General features: G+C 42.1%; 1 long non-coding RNA gene across 1 annotated transcript; it reads left to right on the plus strand.

The window, feature by feature from the left end:
- LOC120322991 lies at positions 1-1,622 on the plus strand. Its single transcript, XR_005563027.1, has 2 exons — positions 1-986; positions 1,078-1,622. It is a non-coding gene; the product is annotated as an uncharacterized LOC120322991 (long non-coding RNA).
- The last annotated feature ends 15,354 nt before the right edge of the window (positions 1,623-16,976 follow it).

Here is a 16,976-nt window from a genome sequence, read left to right on the forward strand (position 1 = left end):
TACCAGCAGCAGGGCTTGTTGAATACTGCTGAATCAGGAGATGAGCTGACCTACCATGTATTTTGAGGACATTCCCAGGACACTACATTGCCTCCAGCAAATAAAAGAGCTTTTACAGCTCCTCTGGGAGACAGTGGCTTGGGAGAGGAGACCCCTGGCCTGCTGCCAAGCAACCCCTGGCAAAGCGCACCCAATGAGATCATGAGGGCTAATTCGGCAGAATGAGGAACTATTTCGACTGCCCGTCTCGCTGCAGGCTCAAAGCACACTCTGAGAAAGTTTTATTCAAGAACGGGTTTTATTTGCAACAACGCAACGCCCGCTGTTCGCAGACGGGGAGCAACATGGCGGCGGCTCGCAGGGCCCGCTGGGAGCTGTAGTCCTGCGGAGGGCTGGGGCCGCTCCCTCGCCCCGCAGGGAAGGGGGGGTCAGGGTCCTCCTCAGCGTCTCCCAAAGAGGAGGATTTCCTGCCTCGTCCCTTTCTGCACAGCGCTCTGGGGAACACCGAGGCTCAGGCTGTCCGGATAAGAGGGGTGCCAGCGTCGGCAGGCGGGCCAGTGCCTGCCCACCGTTCTGTGCAGAGCTTTTCCTGACCCCGTGCGTCAGGAAAAACAAACAACTGGTGTAACCCCAGTTTTACCCCCGTTTGCTGTTACCAGGCATCTAGTTATACACTTGCAGCCCAAAAAGAAAGGTGACAGCACTCTAAAGACATACCCAGTTACTCTGGCAAGATGTAATATGCATAGCTGGGTTGGTTGCCGTTGTTTGCCCCCTCCCTGATTTCCATTATTTTGCCTGGGATCGGTGTTAGGGTGGCAGGTGTGTATTTACCTGGGTCACCTGAGCTGGCCCCGTGCTCAGCCCGCACACGCTGGAGGGGAAAGCACGTCAGCTGAGGGCAGCAGAGACAAGTGGTGCTTCTAAGATCTCCAGTGTTATTATACTTATAAATCCTGGTGAAACTTCAACTTACACTTGAGAGAGTAAGAGACTTTAATTTATACTTAAGTAATCCATAATTTTTTTTATCCCTGCAATGAGTTTTTGTTTAAAATCTCTTCTTCATTCTTTCAGGACGGACAAGGCGAGCAGAAACTTTTCAGCATTCTGAGGGTATTTTGGCTTTAAGAGGCTCTCATCACATTGCCCAGATTGGAATCCCTTAAAACTGTATAACTTGGTTCCTAAACTTTTATTCAACAGCCATCTTCTGAATGTTCTCTTGTATGTTTTGTTTGTTAGGAAACAAAATTATTTGTTTTGGCGTTGATCAAGGCAAGATGATACATTATTTCTGGCAGAGTGATATTCTTCTTTTTTGCCCACTCATTTTTCACAAGTAGTTTTAGTATTAGGATCATGGAAATTTTCCCATTAATGTTATAGGACACTCAGAGGAAACAGGACATCTACAGTGAGCGGAGGAGGAGGCAGTTAAAATCCAAGCACAGCTCATGAGAAAGAAACAATAATTGTTCAAAGAATATTGTACTGCATAACAATCTTGCTGGATTGCAGCACAGAGAACACAACTTCCGTGTGTGTGGTTGCACATTTAATGAAGCAATAACCCAGTTGTTCTCTTTCTGAAGTTAATAAAAAAATAGCTTGAAAACCAACATAATGCTATCCTTGATTTTTTGAGGTGATCCTCAAAAAGCTCAAAGCTCCTTTAATAAGGAGAACATACTTCTTCAGTATCTCTGAACTATATATAGAGTTATATAGAAATACTAAACTGTTTGCTTAATTTTATTAAGGCAAACCTTGTTCATTTCAAATCTAAAGTTAGTCCCTAGTGTTTACACTCATTTCTGCTGTTTACATTGGCTTCATAAACCTTCAGTATAAACAGAGAAAAAGAAGTAAGAATGTTTCCCATGAAACAGTTCAAGAAAATCCTGACATCACTTAAATAAAGCATACTTTCTGCTTCAACATAATTAAATTGTGAGATCTTAAAAATAAAAACAAAGAGAAGAAAAAAACCCACCCCAATTTACTGTAAAGCTACAGACATCTCTGGGATAAAAAAGGGCTACATATGAGGAGATAATCATTACCTATGAAGGACATTCCTCCTGATGTTCTTGTTTGGGTGTCTCTTTCAAACTTTGGCGGTTTCAGCCAAAGCAATTGTTGTTCCTAGGGACAAAACTAACATTTATTCTGCACAAGGAAAAAAAATCAAAATAATCTTTGCTTAAGACCCTCAAGGATTTCAGCAGGCTGGTGGCCTTAGTGTCACAGATGTGCCTTCTGCCATCCCTGTGAAGGTAAAACCAGATTCTTGCAACTGGGCTACATTTTTAACACCAAATAAAAGAAGTCAAGGACTGCTTTTTGGCCAAGTGCCAAGACTTGGCCTGATCCACTTTACAAAGCAATTGCTTCCCTTCCATGAACCTAAGACACAATCATTAGTATGTTTGTGCTTTTTTGTTGGCTCCTTCTTTTCCTAAAAAGAAAAAAAAGAGGGTTATTGGACTGATGTTTTCATAGTATGAAGCTGAGAATATATATGCTATGCCTTGAAGGACCTGAGGACAGTCAGGTCAGAAAAAAAGGTGATGCTGGGCACAGAAAGGGGAAAACAGGGAGGCTGATGTGGCATTTGCCTGGTGTGTGCTGCCCGCCAGAATGGGCTGCACATGCACCATCTCCTGGTCTGGACTCTGTCTGGGACAGTGCCAGCTGACATGAGCCAAACTTTTTCCAGGACACACGCTTGCAGTTAAGCATAATGGGCAATTAGCAGCTTAAGCTCATTTCCAGGCCCTGTTTTTTTCTAGTACTGTAGTCATAGCTTTAGAGTACTTCAGGCAAAAAACATTATACTTCATTTGACCAGTAGAGATCTCTTTAATTTTAGAAGGTCTGAGGCCAGAGTTCCTTGAAGAAGCTCAAGAAGTTTCTGCTTCTGGCTGTTTTCTCTCTCACCACCACCAGCTGTCCTGGCACAGCTGTGTGCACAGCAAGGAGCCTGATCTGAGTATGGGTTGAGTCTTTATAGTTGTAGCAAAATCGAGCAGAAGTTTGGGCTGAAGTATGAATAACATATAGTAAGAAATAGTCTTAAAAAATAATCACGACTTAAATATCTCCATGTGTAGTTATTACAAAATACAAATTACATTTGACTTCAGTGGTTTTGCCTTGGTTCCTATCTTGTGAAGTAACAATAATACTTCAAGACAGCAGGGAACTAAAGCTAAAACTTTCACACCTTTCTGGTTTAAATGAACCATGAAGTAATCATGGAGTGTGAAGTGGTGCTGGCAGCAAGGCATGAAGCCTGCAGACATCCAGGCAGCAAGCTGCACAGTGCTTGGACCTTCAGTTGTATTTGCAGTTTTATATTCAGATTTGCCCTTTGGTAGCCCGAGACTCTTTGGAGACTCTGAACACACTTATTCTGAGAGAGGCTTGACCGTGGTAGCAGAGTGGGGTCAGTGAAGCTGCAGAAGTATTTGAGGGAGAAAAAAAGGATTAAGTATTCATAACCACAAGTAATTCAAAGGGTGTTCATTGAGGTTTTACAAATGCTCAACCCCATACATATTGAATAAATATAAAAAAATTAGACAAAATTTTGCTGGTTTCCTACAGGGTTATTTTATGTTGCTATGGAGGGCAAAAGTCATAAGAGGAGAGGTAGAAATAAGGTATATATACATACCACACATCATAGAACTTAATTGTCCGGAGTAGAAAACATACTCTGGGCATTAGGACTGTGCATAGTTTTCTTGGGAAAGAAATGGCTCTCTTGGAATGCAAACCGCCCTTATTCCTGGCCTTTGCACTGCAACATCGTAAATAATGCAGTCAGTTACTGCCCCAAAGTCAGGAGCTTGGAAAGGAAAAAGCAAATACAGCCACTATGGCTGCCTTGGTGCCCAGGGAAGTGCAGAGCGAGGCAGGGTGCGTAACAGGGCAATTCCAGTGGGGAGGGAACTGGGGCCATTGCAGGAGAGCTGGGTGGATGGGTGTTTTGAGGCTGAGCAGAAGCAGCTAGTGCCCGAGAGAGCAGAGGGCACTCCCTGCCCCCAGTCTGAGGGCAGAGGAAGCCATTTCCTGGGTATGTGGAGCATGGCCAGGCTGTGCACCAGCACATCCCTGGCTGTCGGAGAGGATCACCAACGGTGTGAGGAACACAGCCTTAGGAGTCAGCCTTTTCCATTCTGCAGTGCCCACAGCACAGAACAGTGTTTTTTGGTTTCTTCTTCCTTGGAAGGCCACTCCCTGGGTATTGATGCTTGTATTGCTCTAGAGCAGCTTCTTGTTGCAGGCAGTCCCTTGATGTGGTCTGCAGAAAACTCCTTGAGTTCAGGCAGCTGCACAGGCTGAGGTGAAATCCTTTACATGTAGGGGAGACCTTGGGATGCACACATGACTTTTGTTTTCTTCTTTAATGTAACCACTGTAACCCCAGCAGTCCTAGGCTTTTCCGCACCCGTTTTCTATTTCAACATTTTTTACTCTTTTTCCTCTTTCATTGTATCATTTGTTGTCTCCCACAACCATGTGGTTTTTCTGGGTTTTTTTCCTCACTCATCTCCCATTTTTGTGGGGTGGGGAGAGATGAACTGACACTTTGTTTTGTAAAGAAATGGGCTGATATCTCTACCTGGTGTGGAAGATCTGTGACAAAATTTGCATCTGCTTTTTCACCTAAGCCTTTTTTTCATTCCTGTTCAATTTTCTAAGTAGGAAGCTTGAGAGAACTTCCCTGAAGCTTTCTAGTAGTGCTCAGGAAAAACTTCCAAGAAAAGAAACTTCCGCCCTGCCCACGCCCCAGCTTCTCATCCTCTCTTGTAGCCTTCAGCTCCCCACACCTCCTGCTCACTTGGTTGGAGTTCACATTCCCATTAATATTCTTCGGATGTAGGAGGTTTTGCATGACTTGGAAAGGGAAGGGTGAGTACATGTGCAAGGTCAAGATTTTTCCTCATGTAGATGTAAGAGTGTGAACTGGCAATTAATGAAAGTAAATGGTGGTTGATAAAAAAACCTGACCCCGTGCCCTTACTCAAAGAGTCAGAAAAGTTGATGTTAAGTACAGGTAAGTGAATTGCACCTTCTCCTCTTTATCTTCGCAATTACCTTTTGCAAAGAAAGGCATGTCCTCATGCTGCCAAACATACTGCGTATCTTCAGCTGAAGTGCTGGTACAGTAAAGTCTTTCTTTTCATATGTCCATTCTTTTGCTAAGCTCTATTTTTCATGGTCATCTTATTCCAAAGTATAAAGAAGGGGAGAGACTTTTAAAAAAGAAATACCTGAGATAACAAGATACAGTGTGGTCTTTTATTCTGTAAGGTCACTCAGTCAACAGCTTATGTTCCTCCCTTTGCTTCTGTACCTGTACATTGAATAAGTCTGACAAAGCAAAGTTTAAGAAGTCAAAGTATAGACTGTCATTGAAATATGATTTAGCATTCTTGAAAGGTTTAGCAGTCTCTAGTGCAACAGGATGTGGATTATACCACTTGTGGAAGATCAGTGTTAAAAGTTACCAAGGTAACCTTTGGAAGATACAAATAACAATGCCTGCTATAATGAAGATATATTTCCTTGAAGCATTCTTGAAAGTTTCTCATCTGACATGACAAGAGCACTTCTGAATTATTTCTAAATGAACTGACATGGCAAAATCCATATGGGGGAGACTGTTTCTTAATATACTTTTTTCATTAATGGTGGAGATAGGGCCAATTTTAAAGTTTTAAATTTACATTTTCGTGTGTTTATAATCTGTCCAGTAGTTTGATATTTTTCATGCTTTATTGGGCCCCTGTGCTTTTAAGTGATTTTTTCTTTACGTAATTCACAAAAGTTTTTTAGGCATCTCCTGAGTTATTTAGACCTTGAGCATAAATTTCCGTAGTTAAAACATTTTTTGGATATGTATTTTATTTTCTTTCTTGCTTGGATAACTCCAAAATGACTTTAGCTTGAAACCTGGTGTGTAGTTACTTTGGAACAGAATGTCATTTTTTTGAGTGCTCAGAAGAAAATTCTCTCTGAAACAGTGAAGCCCTCCATGCTCTTCCTTGCAGAACATGTATTTGCAATGGAGCCCCTTAGTTTAGAGTGGCAGTCCAGGCTTCATGGTAAATAACCATGAATGGCCCTTGCTATTCTCAGAGTGAGTGTCTGACTGATAGCTTTTGGAAAAATAAGTATAGGAAAGGGTGCAATACTGGGAACAGTTGTGTGTCTTCTCACATTTTCTTCCTCTCTTCCCAAGCTGAGACAAATTCTTGAAGTCAGACAATAGACCTGTCTACAATTATAAAATTAAGGATATTTGGCATGAGATAGAGGTCAGAGGTGGGCTTATGAGTCAAGGACTAAGCGTGGTGAGCAGCAGATGGTGTGGGAAAGAATTTGTGGAGCCACAACTGATCTCTGTGAATTATGCATTTGTGGCATGAAATCCCATCCTCTCAGTCCTTCCTTTGCTTTCAGGCTCTGAGTGATTTGGAAACCAGTTCAGAAATATAGCGTAGAAGTTCTCCATCCCTTCTACCCACTCAATCCATCCTAATTAATATGTAAGGAAGGCTACGCAAACCAGTCTGAAAATGGGAATGGAAAAATAGAGCTTTTGTTTTTCCTCACTCTTCCATTGCCAGAGATTTTCTCCCATTTCTTAGAATACCACCCAACATTCAATTCACAAAGTTGTCCACAATGAGCTTCCTCCAGGCTTTTCTTAATATTGTTTCACTGTGTGTAAATACTACTGTGAAAAAAAGACTAAGTGATGAAGACTGACTGTGCAGGCCAGTGCCTGGGTCCTTCTCCCAGGAGGTAGGACCTGGACCTACCCCTGTTCCAGTCAATATTTAATTATTCACAGAGTCTGAAAAATGTCAAGAGGAGACAGAAATGTCAGTCTAGCCTAGTGCAGCACCTGGAGACCACAGCAATTCCTCAGATATGGGGAGAAGTGGATTTAGATATTAAAGGTAGACAAACTGCCATAGCCCTGGTCTACACCACCTCAAAATAGTTCTCTTCAATGAACTGAAAGTAACAACTCTTTTCCTCTGATAGTTGTGTGATTTTTTTCCCTAATCAAACCTATCTAATACCTAATATTTAAACTGTTTTCCCAGTTAATGGGACTCTTTTTTACTTTCTTTTCTTTTGCTTGGTTTTAGAGAAAAGATTTATTGTTAAAAATCTAATAATATAAATGTTCCCACTGTGTCTTATTAGTAAAATTGGGGGATAGGTTATGCTAATTTAAAGCAATTACTTCCTCTTGTTGATTACTCAGGCTGCTGTCACTGGTACTTAGAGAATTAAAAACGTGCTTTCATATTCTTTCAAGCCTTGAGTAATTCCTTTCTCAACATACTTATTTAGTGCTAAGTGTCTTTGTTCTTTTTTGTCTATTCTGCCTTCTGGTATTAGTTGGTCTGCTCTGGACTAACCAGCCTTTCCCAGGGAAGAATGGTTCAGCTAAAAGCCACACAGTGCAATTTGTTTCTTTTACCATTTGCCAATACAACTAAACAGAGGTAATGCACCCTGAAAAGAGAAAGCAGGAAAGCTTTTCAGATGGTAGGCTCACCTGTGTTCTTTGGTTTTTTTGCTGGAGGCTGAAAATTCAGCAAAACACATGATTAGCCCATGTTTGAAATTCCCTGTTTTGCTGGAAATTAATCACAAGCTAAACTCAGTTCCTATTCAGCAAAGAGTATTAACACACACTGAAATATTAGTACCTACTTTGGTGTCAAAAACTGTGCCTAAATCTTTTTTTTAATAAGAGAACACTTCTTAGCTGTCCTTCTTGCCATTCTGTGTGCATAATTTGCAGAAATTTTTACTTTAAAGTCGTGCAGATACCTAAACTCCCAACACACAAAAATAGTTTGCAATCATGTGTTTGAAAGTAAGCTGATAAGATACAGCAAAGTTACTCAAGAAATGACTGCCTGGAGTTTTACTTCTGCTGCCTGGATGGATGGTGACAAGAGTCATCTTCAGCAAAAGCAAGATCTTTTCCCTTGGTTCTTTTCTATAAGCACTGAGCACAGAGATCTTCGCACCAGCCCCTAGGTGATGCCCTTCTGTCTGGCAAACAGCCAGTTCCAGCAGCATCTTCCACCAACAGCGTGCATCACTGTGGGTGCTGTAGGAATAAAGGGACCTGGCATTCAAAGGAGGCCAAAACAAAAGCTGAGGAAAATAATGGAAGTTCTGGAATCATCGTTGTGACAACACTGAAGGTTCCTGCTTTGTCACATCCAAAGTCAAGAGGGGAACATCATCCCTATTTATGTTCAGCATGGTTTCTCCAGGGAACCTCTGGAGCTCTTCAAGGCAGAAGAACAGACATGAGGGTGATGCCCAGACTGTAGGATATAGGACAGTCTGGTATGCTCTTGGTGTGGGATCCCACAGATGTGGGAGCTCTTGGTATTCTGCTACTTTCAGCTACAGGCATCTCCAGACACGCGGAGTCAGAACAAAGAGCTGTGCTAACAGGCTCAGAAAACAGCTTGGTGGGTCGTTTGCTCATTCTATCTGCTTGGGGTTTTTTTCTGTTTGCTTTGGGTTTTGGTGGTGGTAGTGGTTTGGGGTTTTTTTGTGCTAGATCTTGTGTGCTTTGCCATGAGGAAGTTTAATGTTGCCTGATACATCTTGTGCTCAGCCCACCTGTGGGATTTGGTCCCTCACACTTCTGTGTAGTCCAGGCATAGGCATGCAAATCTGCCTCTCCCTCCCCTGCCCTATTGCGCCTGCTATGTCCTGGCACCCTCAGCAATTTATCACACACCTCATATGGCAGCAATTTTAAGAAAAAAGTACAAGAACAGATATAACCACTATGGGTTTTTTATTGATTAGGTAGCTAGGTCTGCTTTTTTTTTTTTTTTTTTTTTTTTTAATTTCTTATTCCAAAAACAATTTTCTATGGAAAAGTGAAAACAGGAAGGGCCTATTTGTTCTCTCTGGCAAGTCTTTATCAGTCCTTCTTTGATCTATACATAATGTACTAGGGGTTGTAAAACCAAACTGAAGATATTCAGGTTATCTGTCCACTGACATGTCTGATGGCCCTGTATAGGTTGCTTTCTCCTGTCCAGAAGTTCAGGTACTCATGGATACCTTGAGCTTGGACAGGGTCAGGGCATACTGGTCTAGCTTGAGTAAGATATGATTTCACTGATTAGAGTAAAAGAAGTCCCCAGGAATTAGAGGACAAGGTAATGTCCTAATTAAGTCAATCAAAAAGACTTTACCCCTTCAATAAAGCTATATTTAGTAGATGCCTTACTATTAAGGGGTGAAAGGAGAGATACAGTCAGTATACAGTCAGTAGTTGCTCTGTGAGCCTAAGGCCAGGATGAAATTTATCAAAAACAGTGTACCCAAGTCTGAGGAAAATGCGGAAATCTTTGATGATGACCTTGGCAGCCTATTAGGAAAAAAGAAATAGATATCTTGGAGTCAATTATCAATAGTATAAGATGTCTTATGTTTATTTTCCTTGCATGTGCCAGTTATGAATGACTGAAGATGGCTGGCAAAGCAGAGGCCTTCAAGTCCCCAGAGGAGCAGAGGTCCCAACCCCTGCTCCAGCTTTGGTCTTGGGATGCCCAGCATCTCAATGCTCAGGGGCCTTGGGGAGGGCTGTAGAATTCATCTTCGTCAAGCATCAGACAAGGGCTGCCTAGGGAGCTTGCGACAAAACCTGCAAATTGGCTGGAATCTTCTTAGTGGGCAGTGGGGGCTCAGGTGAGTCTTGGGGTCTTTGCGGATTGTGTGTAACATAGGAGGAGAGCTGAGAAAGGCTGAATAAGCTCTGAAGTGGATCATTACAATAGCCTAGAAGATTGTTCTTTCCAGTACTGATATTGGAAAGATAGGATGTGGAGTTGTAGAGAAGCTACTTGGAGTAAGTGGCTCATTTTTATCTCATATTAATACAGTTTTTGGCATCCAAAGTATGACATTTTACACTTAGATTTCTGTGTAAACTAAATCACTTTCCATTACACTGTTTTTTTTTATATTTCTACTTAATTTATTTATTGAAGGCAATTGTATACATCAGACAACTCATGCAATGTCCAAACTTCTTTGGATCATGTATACTAAGCTGTTAAGCAGAATAGCCTTGGCTACTGAAAGTGGCATAGATTTATATTTTGTACATATCTGAGAATACTAAGAAGTAGAAGAAAGTTTCTGAGAAAGTTTTAAGGCATCTTTTGAAAAGAAAACACAAGAAAACTTATTTATGCATATAGAGCATCATACAGACAGAACATAATATGTAAGAAACCACACAGTCTATCTATAGAGCGTGAATATAAAAATGGAGACTGAAAGACATTTTACTGATCGAGTTCCAGAAAAACTAACAGATGTGAAAAGACATGCTTATTGGAAGGCTGAAAAATGAACTCAAATACTATTAGATTTTGACTGTATTTCAGTAAGTAAACAGATGCAGTCCTTACTCCACAGTAATATAATATGTCATTCCAATCCTAAACACAGTCTGAGGCAAGGAAAATGCTTCATCTGATTGTTTTACATTCATCTCCCACATTTTAATGATATATCGAAGTGAAATCTAAGTGTGGGCAAGGAAAAAAAGAATATACAACCTATTTCCAATTTCAAAGAGACTATGAACTGTTATAGTTTAGTTCCAGGGAAGTATTGAAGTCTTTTCATCTCCTAACAGGCCAGCTGAAGGTCCTGTGGTCTCGGGACCCTTCTGGGAATGCTGTTACTGACTGTGAGCCCTACCCGGCCATCCCAGCAAGTGGATCCCCAAGCTCCCTCCTCGTGCAGGGAAACATGACCTGATGGATAACTACAGCTTTCACCTGACTTTTCTGGGACTTCTCTGCAGCAGTGTATTTTCCCCTCATTTAGGAGTTAGTTTTCCTCATTACAGGAAAGCTCCGTGTGGATGCGGTAACGTGTATGAAAATGCCTTCAGCTTGGCATTGCCTTGCCATAGCTTGGGTGCCAGGAGTTAAGTGATGCTCTGCTCTGAGTTCATACAGACAATTTCAGGTGTCATAGGTTTACTTATTCTAAAAATCCAAGCAGAAATGTTCCTTTCCCCTGTTCCACTGTAAGAGAAGGAGGTTGAACGAGGAGGGGGAAGGGGTAACTAACTATACAAAAGAACTAGCTGGCAGACCTGCATTCCTGGCTAATAGCCCATCTAAAAACTGCAAGGGGGGGGAGGAGTTTTTCTCCTCCTCTCTTTACAAACAGGGAACACTTCACTTTGTGCCTTAACAGGGTAAGGTGTGTTGGAAAAGCTTGGAGACCATTTTGCTCTCGACCTGGTCATCTGTCTGTTCTCCGGCCTCGGTTTGTCTACGGTCTGTGTGTCGCCAGCCGAATCTGCTCAGATTTCATCGTAGAATTTGTGCTCAGCGACGAACAAAGGGGGAGTCCTGTCTACAGCCAGCCACAGACAGCGTGAGTTTAGTGGGAAAGAAACCTCCTTTCTTTCCCCTTTCTTCCCCTTTCCCTCCTTGGTGGCGGGAAGTTCTCCATTTCGGCTTCTCCTGCAATCCGGGGCCCCCATGCAGTGACCACCAGAGCCCAACAGCGCTCCCTGCCAACCAACACTGAACACTGCAGGCTCTGCTCCTCCAATGATCCAACGGTGTTCCTGCCAACCATGATTAGAACCACGCTAGAGGACAGAGAAGTATCAGACTGTTTCCTTTTTGAAGGGGACTTTTTTGGGTACAGGATTATTGTTTAGTTGTTTTTGTGTTCTGTTACTGTTTTTGCTAATATACATATATCCTTTAATAAAGGGTTGTTATTTCTTCCTTTTTCCATACTTCCTCGATTGGACCCTCTTAATTCAGATTTACAATTGCTGAGAGAGAAGAGTTTGGTCTACCTCATAACTCATCCTCCTTAGCAAAACACTCTAGTCTCTTTAAACTGAGACATCAGGGTAAAGGCACACCACTAAACTGATTACCAGATTACATTTTATTTGTTAAATATTTACTGCCAACAGCTTACAGCCTCTCTGGAGACAGATGATTATGTTTTCCACCCTGTTATGAAAATAAATCTCCTCTCTTCCTCAGGATGCCTTTTCTGCTTAAGCAAAATTAAGTATCTGATCTTTTGAGAGACTTGCTGTGGTTAAATCACTGCCCGTATTTCCTTCAGTAGTGATCTCAAATGAATTTGGGAAGATAATAAAACTTTCAGTAACACAATTAGTCCTCTTAATTGACTGGGCTGAATAGAGCCAAAAATATAGCTTCCCAAATATTTAGCCTCAGCCCAGCATGGTTCTGTGTTGCTTGAGGTGTCATTAAGCTGTTATATTTCCAGGACGTCTGATTGTCTCTTCACAGATGATGTTATAGGACAGCATATTTCAAATAGATGATTTCTGGTGCAAATGATTTGCAAAGGCATTTCTTGTGGAGTCATATGCAAACATTCTTCCTTATATTTGGCTTCTTCTATTAAAGAGTCAGGTAAGGGAATGAACAGCACTTTGTGTTTTAACAACAAGAGAACACTGTTCTAGGATGTGACCTTTTCATATTTTCAGGTGCAAAGTGTGCCTCTGGTACTGTTGAGAACCTGTAGACCTCTGGTACATGAAATTCTTGAGAAACCCAGCTGCAGAGACTGCGCAAACATGTTATAGCAGCGTTTGGATCCCACCATGCAGAAAACTTCATCTTGTTTAATATTTCCAGCTGAGGGTGGAAAGATATCCTTCCAGGTTCGAATAATTTCTGGGGTATTAGCTAAACATTGCCAGGTTTATGGCCAAACTGAACTGTGGAAATCATGGATTAATGCCCCCTTTGTGTAACTTCTCAGCTAATTACTCAATTCTGAGCACACGAGGTGTTCTCCTGAGCACGTATGTGTTTTTGGGGGACTTCAGCTGTATGACTGTGCTTGTAAGATTGAAACTTTGTATGAAATATCTTGGTTTATTATTTGCCTAGGCTGTGGTTTGACAAGCTGATTTAGGGTGTTTCATACCATACCTAACAGACACAAATTGCACAGTGCCAGACAAACTCACTCTACTGGTTCATACTGGTTCAAAAAAATGTAGGTAGGAGGTATGTCTTGTCCTAGAGACTTACACAGTCTGTCTGAATTCTTATTACATAAGCTATGTGTAAGGTATTACATAAAGTATTATAACACCTTCTTTTGGCTGAGGTATTGTTTGTCCTCCTGTGGCTGGCATAAAATCAACATACATAACATATTTTTCACTCTGATTCAGCGTAATGCAGAGGTGTTCACATCTGATATCATCAGATTTGTGCTGCCAGGTGATCTGGTAGTACAGCTTCTGTATCCATTACCATGACTTATGTTACTTTTTACAGGAGAATCTAATCCCAAGATCAGCAAAACTCCCTCTGAAGTCAGGGGGTTTTGGATCAAGTCTATCTCTCATTTGACTTACTCCCTCCAGGTTGAAACAGACTGGGGACCTTAATTAGTTTGAAAAGTGTGCTTCATTTTTCAAGAGAATGGCTGTGACACAGTCTCATTCAGTAAAATGCTATAAAAGTGACTTTGCCACAAATAAGGAGCAGTACCTTTTATATTTCACACTGGAACATCGTAACTAACTTTTTAAACTCACATATCTGTGGTATTTATTTAAAAGAAATCTTCAGTGCAGTCATTGACTTGTTCATGCATTAGTCCTGGGGAGAACAGGAAAGGAACCTGTGATGTGATGTCATGAGATCACTCCTGGCTCAAAGGTGACCTCAGCCTAAGGCAGATAGCTAAGGCATCTAACAGTAGTATCTGCTTAAGCTTCAAAAATTATATGTAGTTCGGGATTTGAAAGACTTGAGAGTTTCAATGTGGGTTTAGTTTTCACCTGGCTTAATTACAATGCTCTCTTAGCATAGGCTGCTGCTGGTTTCTTTTCCCAGTAGCAAACCTGAATACACTCCTAATTCTCTTGACCACAACCCCATTCCCAAAGTCATACCCATGATAAGGTTTGTGACTGGAGGAAAAAGTAAAAGCTGCTCACGAAGCTTTTCACAGACCTTTTCAGACCTGAAGTTTGACTCCCGAGATAATGTTTCACTGCTTTGTCTTCCAAGAGGTGTGCACCTGACACACCGTGTGGGGCCAGCCTTATCAAGAAGGTCATGGAGGCCAGGAGGTTTCGCATCGCAGGTGAAACCACATTGCCTCATCTCTCCAGATAATCATTCACCTGCTTATACATATGCTTCTGGCTAGAGACTCACAGTGTGAGACATGCTGAAGTCACAGAAAAAGGCTGCAGGTTGTTGTGGGAATAGTCAGCGTTGAAAAAAACCAGTCAGTGGGTGTTTGTAGCATTTCCTATGAGTTCCTGCACCCTCTGCTTCTCTGGGACTCAGGAGCCATAGAACTGAAGGCTGGGAAGTGGAACGGGGAAAATTAAGGCAGTTTAGGTAGCATTATGGGCATATGGAACAAACTGAAAAAGGAGATTATTGAATGATGGCAGTACAGATTAACAAAACAAATCGCAAAATTTAATATAACCCCCTGCGCCAGGGCAGGCTGGGGCTGACCTGCTGGAAAGAAGCTCTGCAGAGAAGGAGCTGGGGGTCCTGGTGGACAGCAAGCTGTCCATGAGCCAGCTGTGTGCCCCTGTGGTCAAGAAGGCCAATGGTATCCTGAGGTGAATTAGGAAGACCATTGCCAGCAGGTCAAGAGAGGTGATCCTGCCCCTCTGCTCAGCTCTGGTGAGGCCACATCTGGAGTGCTGTGTCCAGTTCTGGGCTCCTCAGTTCAAGAGAGACATGGAGCTCCTAGAGTGGGTCCAGTGGAGGGCAAAAAAGATGATTAAGGGACAGGAGCATCTCTCTTACGAGAAAAGGCTGAGGGATCTGGGCCTGTTCAGCCTCAAGACAACTGAGAGGGGATCTCATCAACGTCCATCAGTGTCTGAAAGGAGGGTGCCAAGAGGATGGAGCCAGACTCTTCTTGGCAATGCCAAGCAATAGGACAAGAGGCAACAGGCAGGAACTGGTGCACAGGAAGTTCCATCTGAATATGAGGAAGAATTTATTGTGTGTGTGACTGCTCAGTGGAACAGATTGCCCAGAGAGGTTGTGGAGTCTCCCTCAGTGGAGGTATTCAAGAACCATCTAGATGCAATTCTATGCCATGTGCTCTAGGATAACCCTGCTTAAGAAGGGAGGTTGGACTAGATGACCCACTGTGGTCCCTTCCAATCTTATCCATTCTATGATTCTGTGATTTGCTTCATCTATCCTCCTTACTCCCATAAGGTACCAATTTACCTTTGAGATTTCTACTAGAACAAGAGTATTGTCACCTTTTCTTTGCTGAATACAGCCATGGAGAGCCTGAAAGATTTATTTATTTATTAATTGCAAAAACAACACCCTGTTTTTAACCAGGTCCCGAGCTGCCAAGTTAGGAGTGTCAGTGAGTGAGAAGGAAACTGAAACATCAGCAGGAGCAGGAGAGTCTCCTAGTTTGAGGGTTGAGTTGGGAGAGGGGCTCTGGAGCAGCGCAGAGGCAGGTGGCAGGGGTGCCAGAGGGAGACCTGGGGAAGGACCACAATGTGGATGAGCGTGAGGACCAACTGAGAGGCACATTCATGGCACTCATAAGTGTGATGAAGAAAGAGTAGGTGGGAGGAGATGCAGAGCCTCAGGCAAAAGGAGAGAAGTGGAGCATGGTGCTATGGGGAGATGGGGCGTGGAGAGGCTCTGGCATACAATGTGAACAGACAGTCGTATGAAACTGGATGCATGGTGAAGACCCCTGTCATAAGGCAAGGGAAAAAAATTCACAGAGGTGTTTTTAATCAAACACAGGAAAAAAAAATTAAAAATTAAGGAAGAGATTGACAACAGAAGCAGAAAGAAACAAACAGCATAGGGACTATGTGTAAATAGAACACCCAGAAGAAACTTTAGACGAGGAATACTTCATTTAATAATTAAATATGCATTGTAGGCCTGTACTGACAAGGAGCAAATGGTGTCCTTGAAAGACACCTCAAATTATGTCTCTTCATTGTCAGTAAGGAATAGAGCTAGGTCTGTTAATCCCCTACACTATCTCTAAAATTTTTGTGTTTAAAAAAATATTTTTTTCCAGAAGAACAAAAAGTCAGCTCAAAGAGACTTAGAGGGCTTTTTCTTTTAATCTTTTGGTTTGCTTAAGGAGCTGAAAAATCAGTCTGAAGCTTAGCCAGAGCAGGTACAGGTACTTCTCAAGCTGCAAAGGTTCCTCCTTCTTCAGGGCAGACTAAAACAAGACAGAATAGGAGCACACACAGAGTTACTGACCAGCACTCCACCGTAACTTGCTGACACGACTTGGAAATGTGCCTTATTTCCATTGCTTGGCTAAGGATTCTTCAGCACATCCTGAAGAGCATGACAAAGTGCCTTCATACACATGAGTTGCTGTCAGCCTGATCCTGAGGACTACATTGAATTTTGCTGCTTATGGCAACAACAGGCATATTTCAGCACTGCTGAATTTCAGCGCATCAGCCATATGTTGTCTCAAACCAGTGAAATCCTCAGCTGACCCATGATCAACGCAAAGGAAGATGGATCCATCCCTAATGCTGTAACTAAGAACTCCTCAGTCTAGTTTTTATGATATTAAAATCTTACCCATTCGTGATACACTGCAGGATGGGTCTATATAGCTAAAATCAAACAGCAGAAAAAAACTTCTCTAAGTTTTCAAACAGAAAGCAAAATGAGCATCTAAATGTAATGGGAATAAAAAAGATTAGAATTAACAATACATCAAATCAACCATTTCAGTATATTATCTGTTGGTTGGCTAGGACTTTTTATGGTATTGCTGCTCACACTGAAAATGCAAATGTTAGCTGGATGTGAGCATGCAGGCAGTTAATGGAAAGAATGGGCAGATTCTTCATGTTCTTTCTCTTG

This window comes from Pipra filicauda, unplaced genomic scaffold (assembly GCF_003945595.2).
Source record: "Pipra filicauda isolate LSUMZ 115617 unplaced genomic scaffold, ASM394559v2 scaffold180_size1756469_pilon, whole genome shotgun sequence".
NCBI classification, from domain to species: domain Eukaryota; kingdom Metazoa; phylum Chordata; class Aves; order Passeriformes; family Pipridae; genus Pipra; species Pipra filicauda.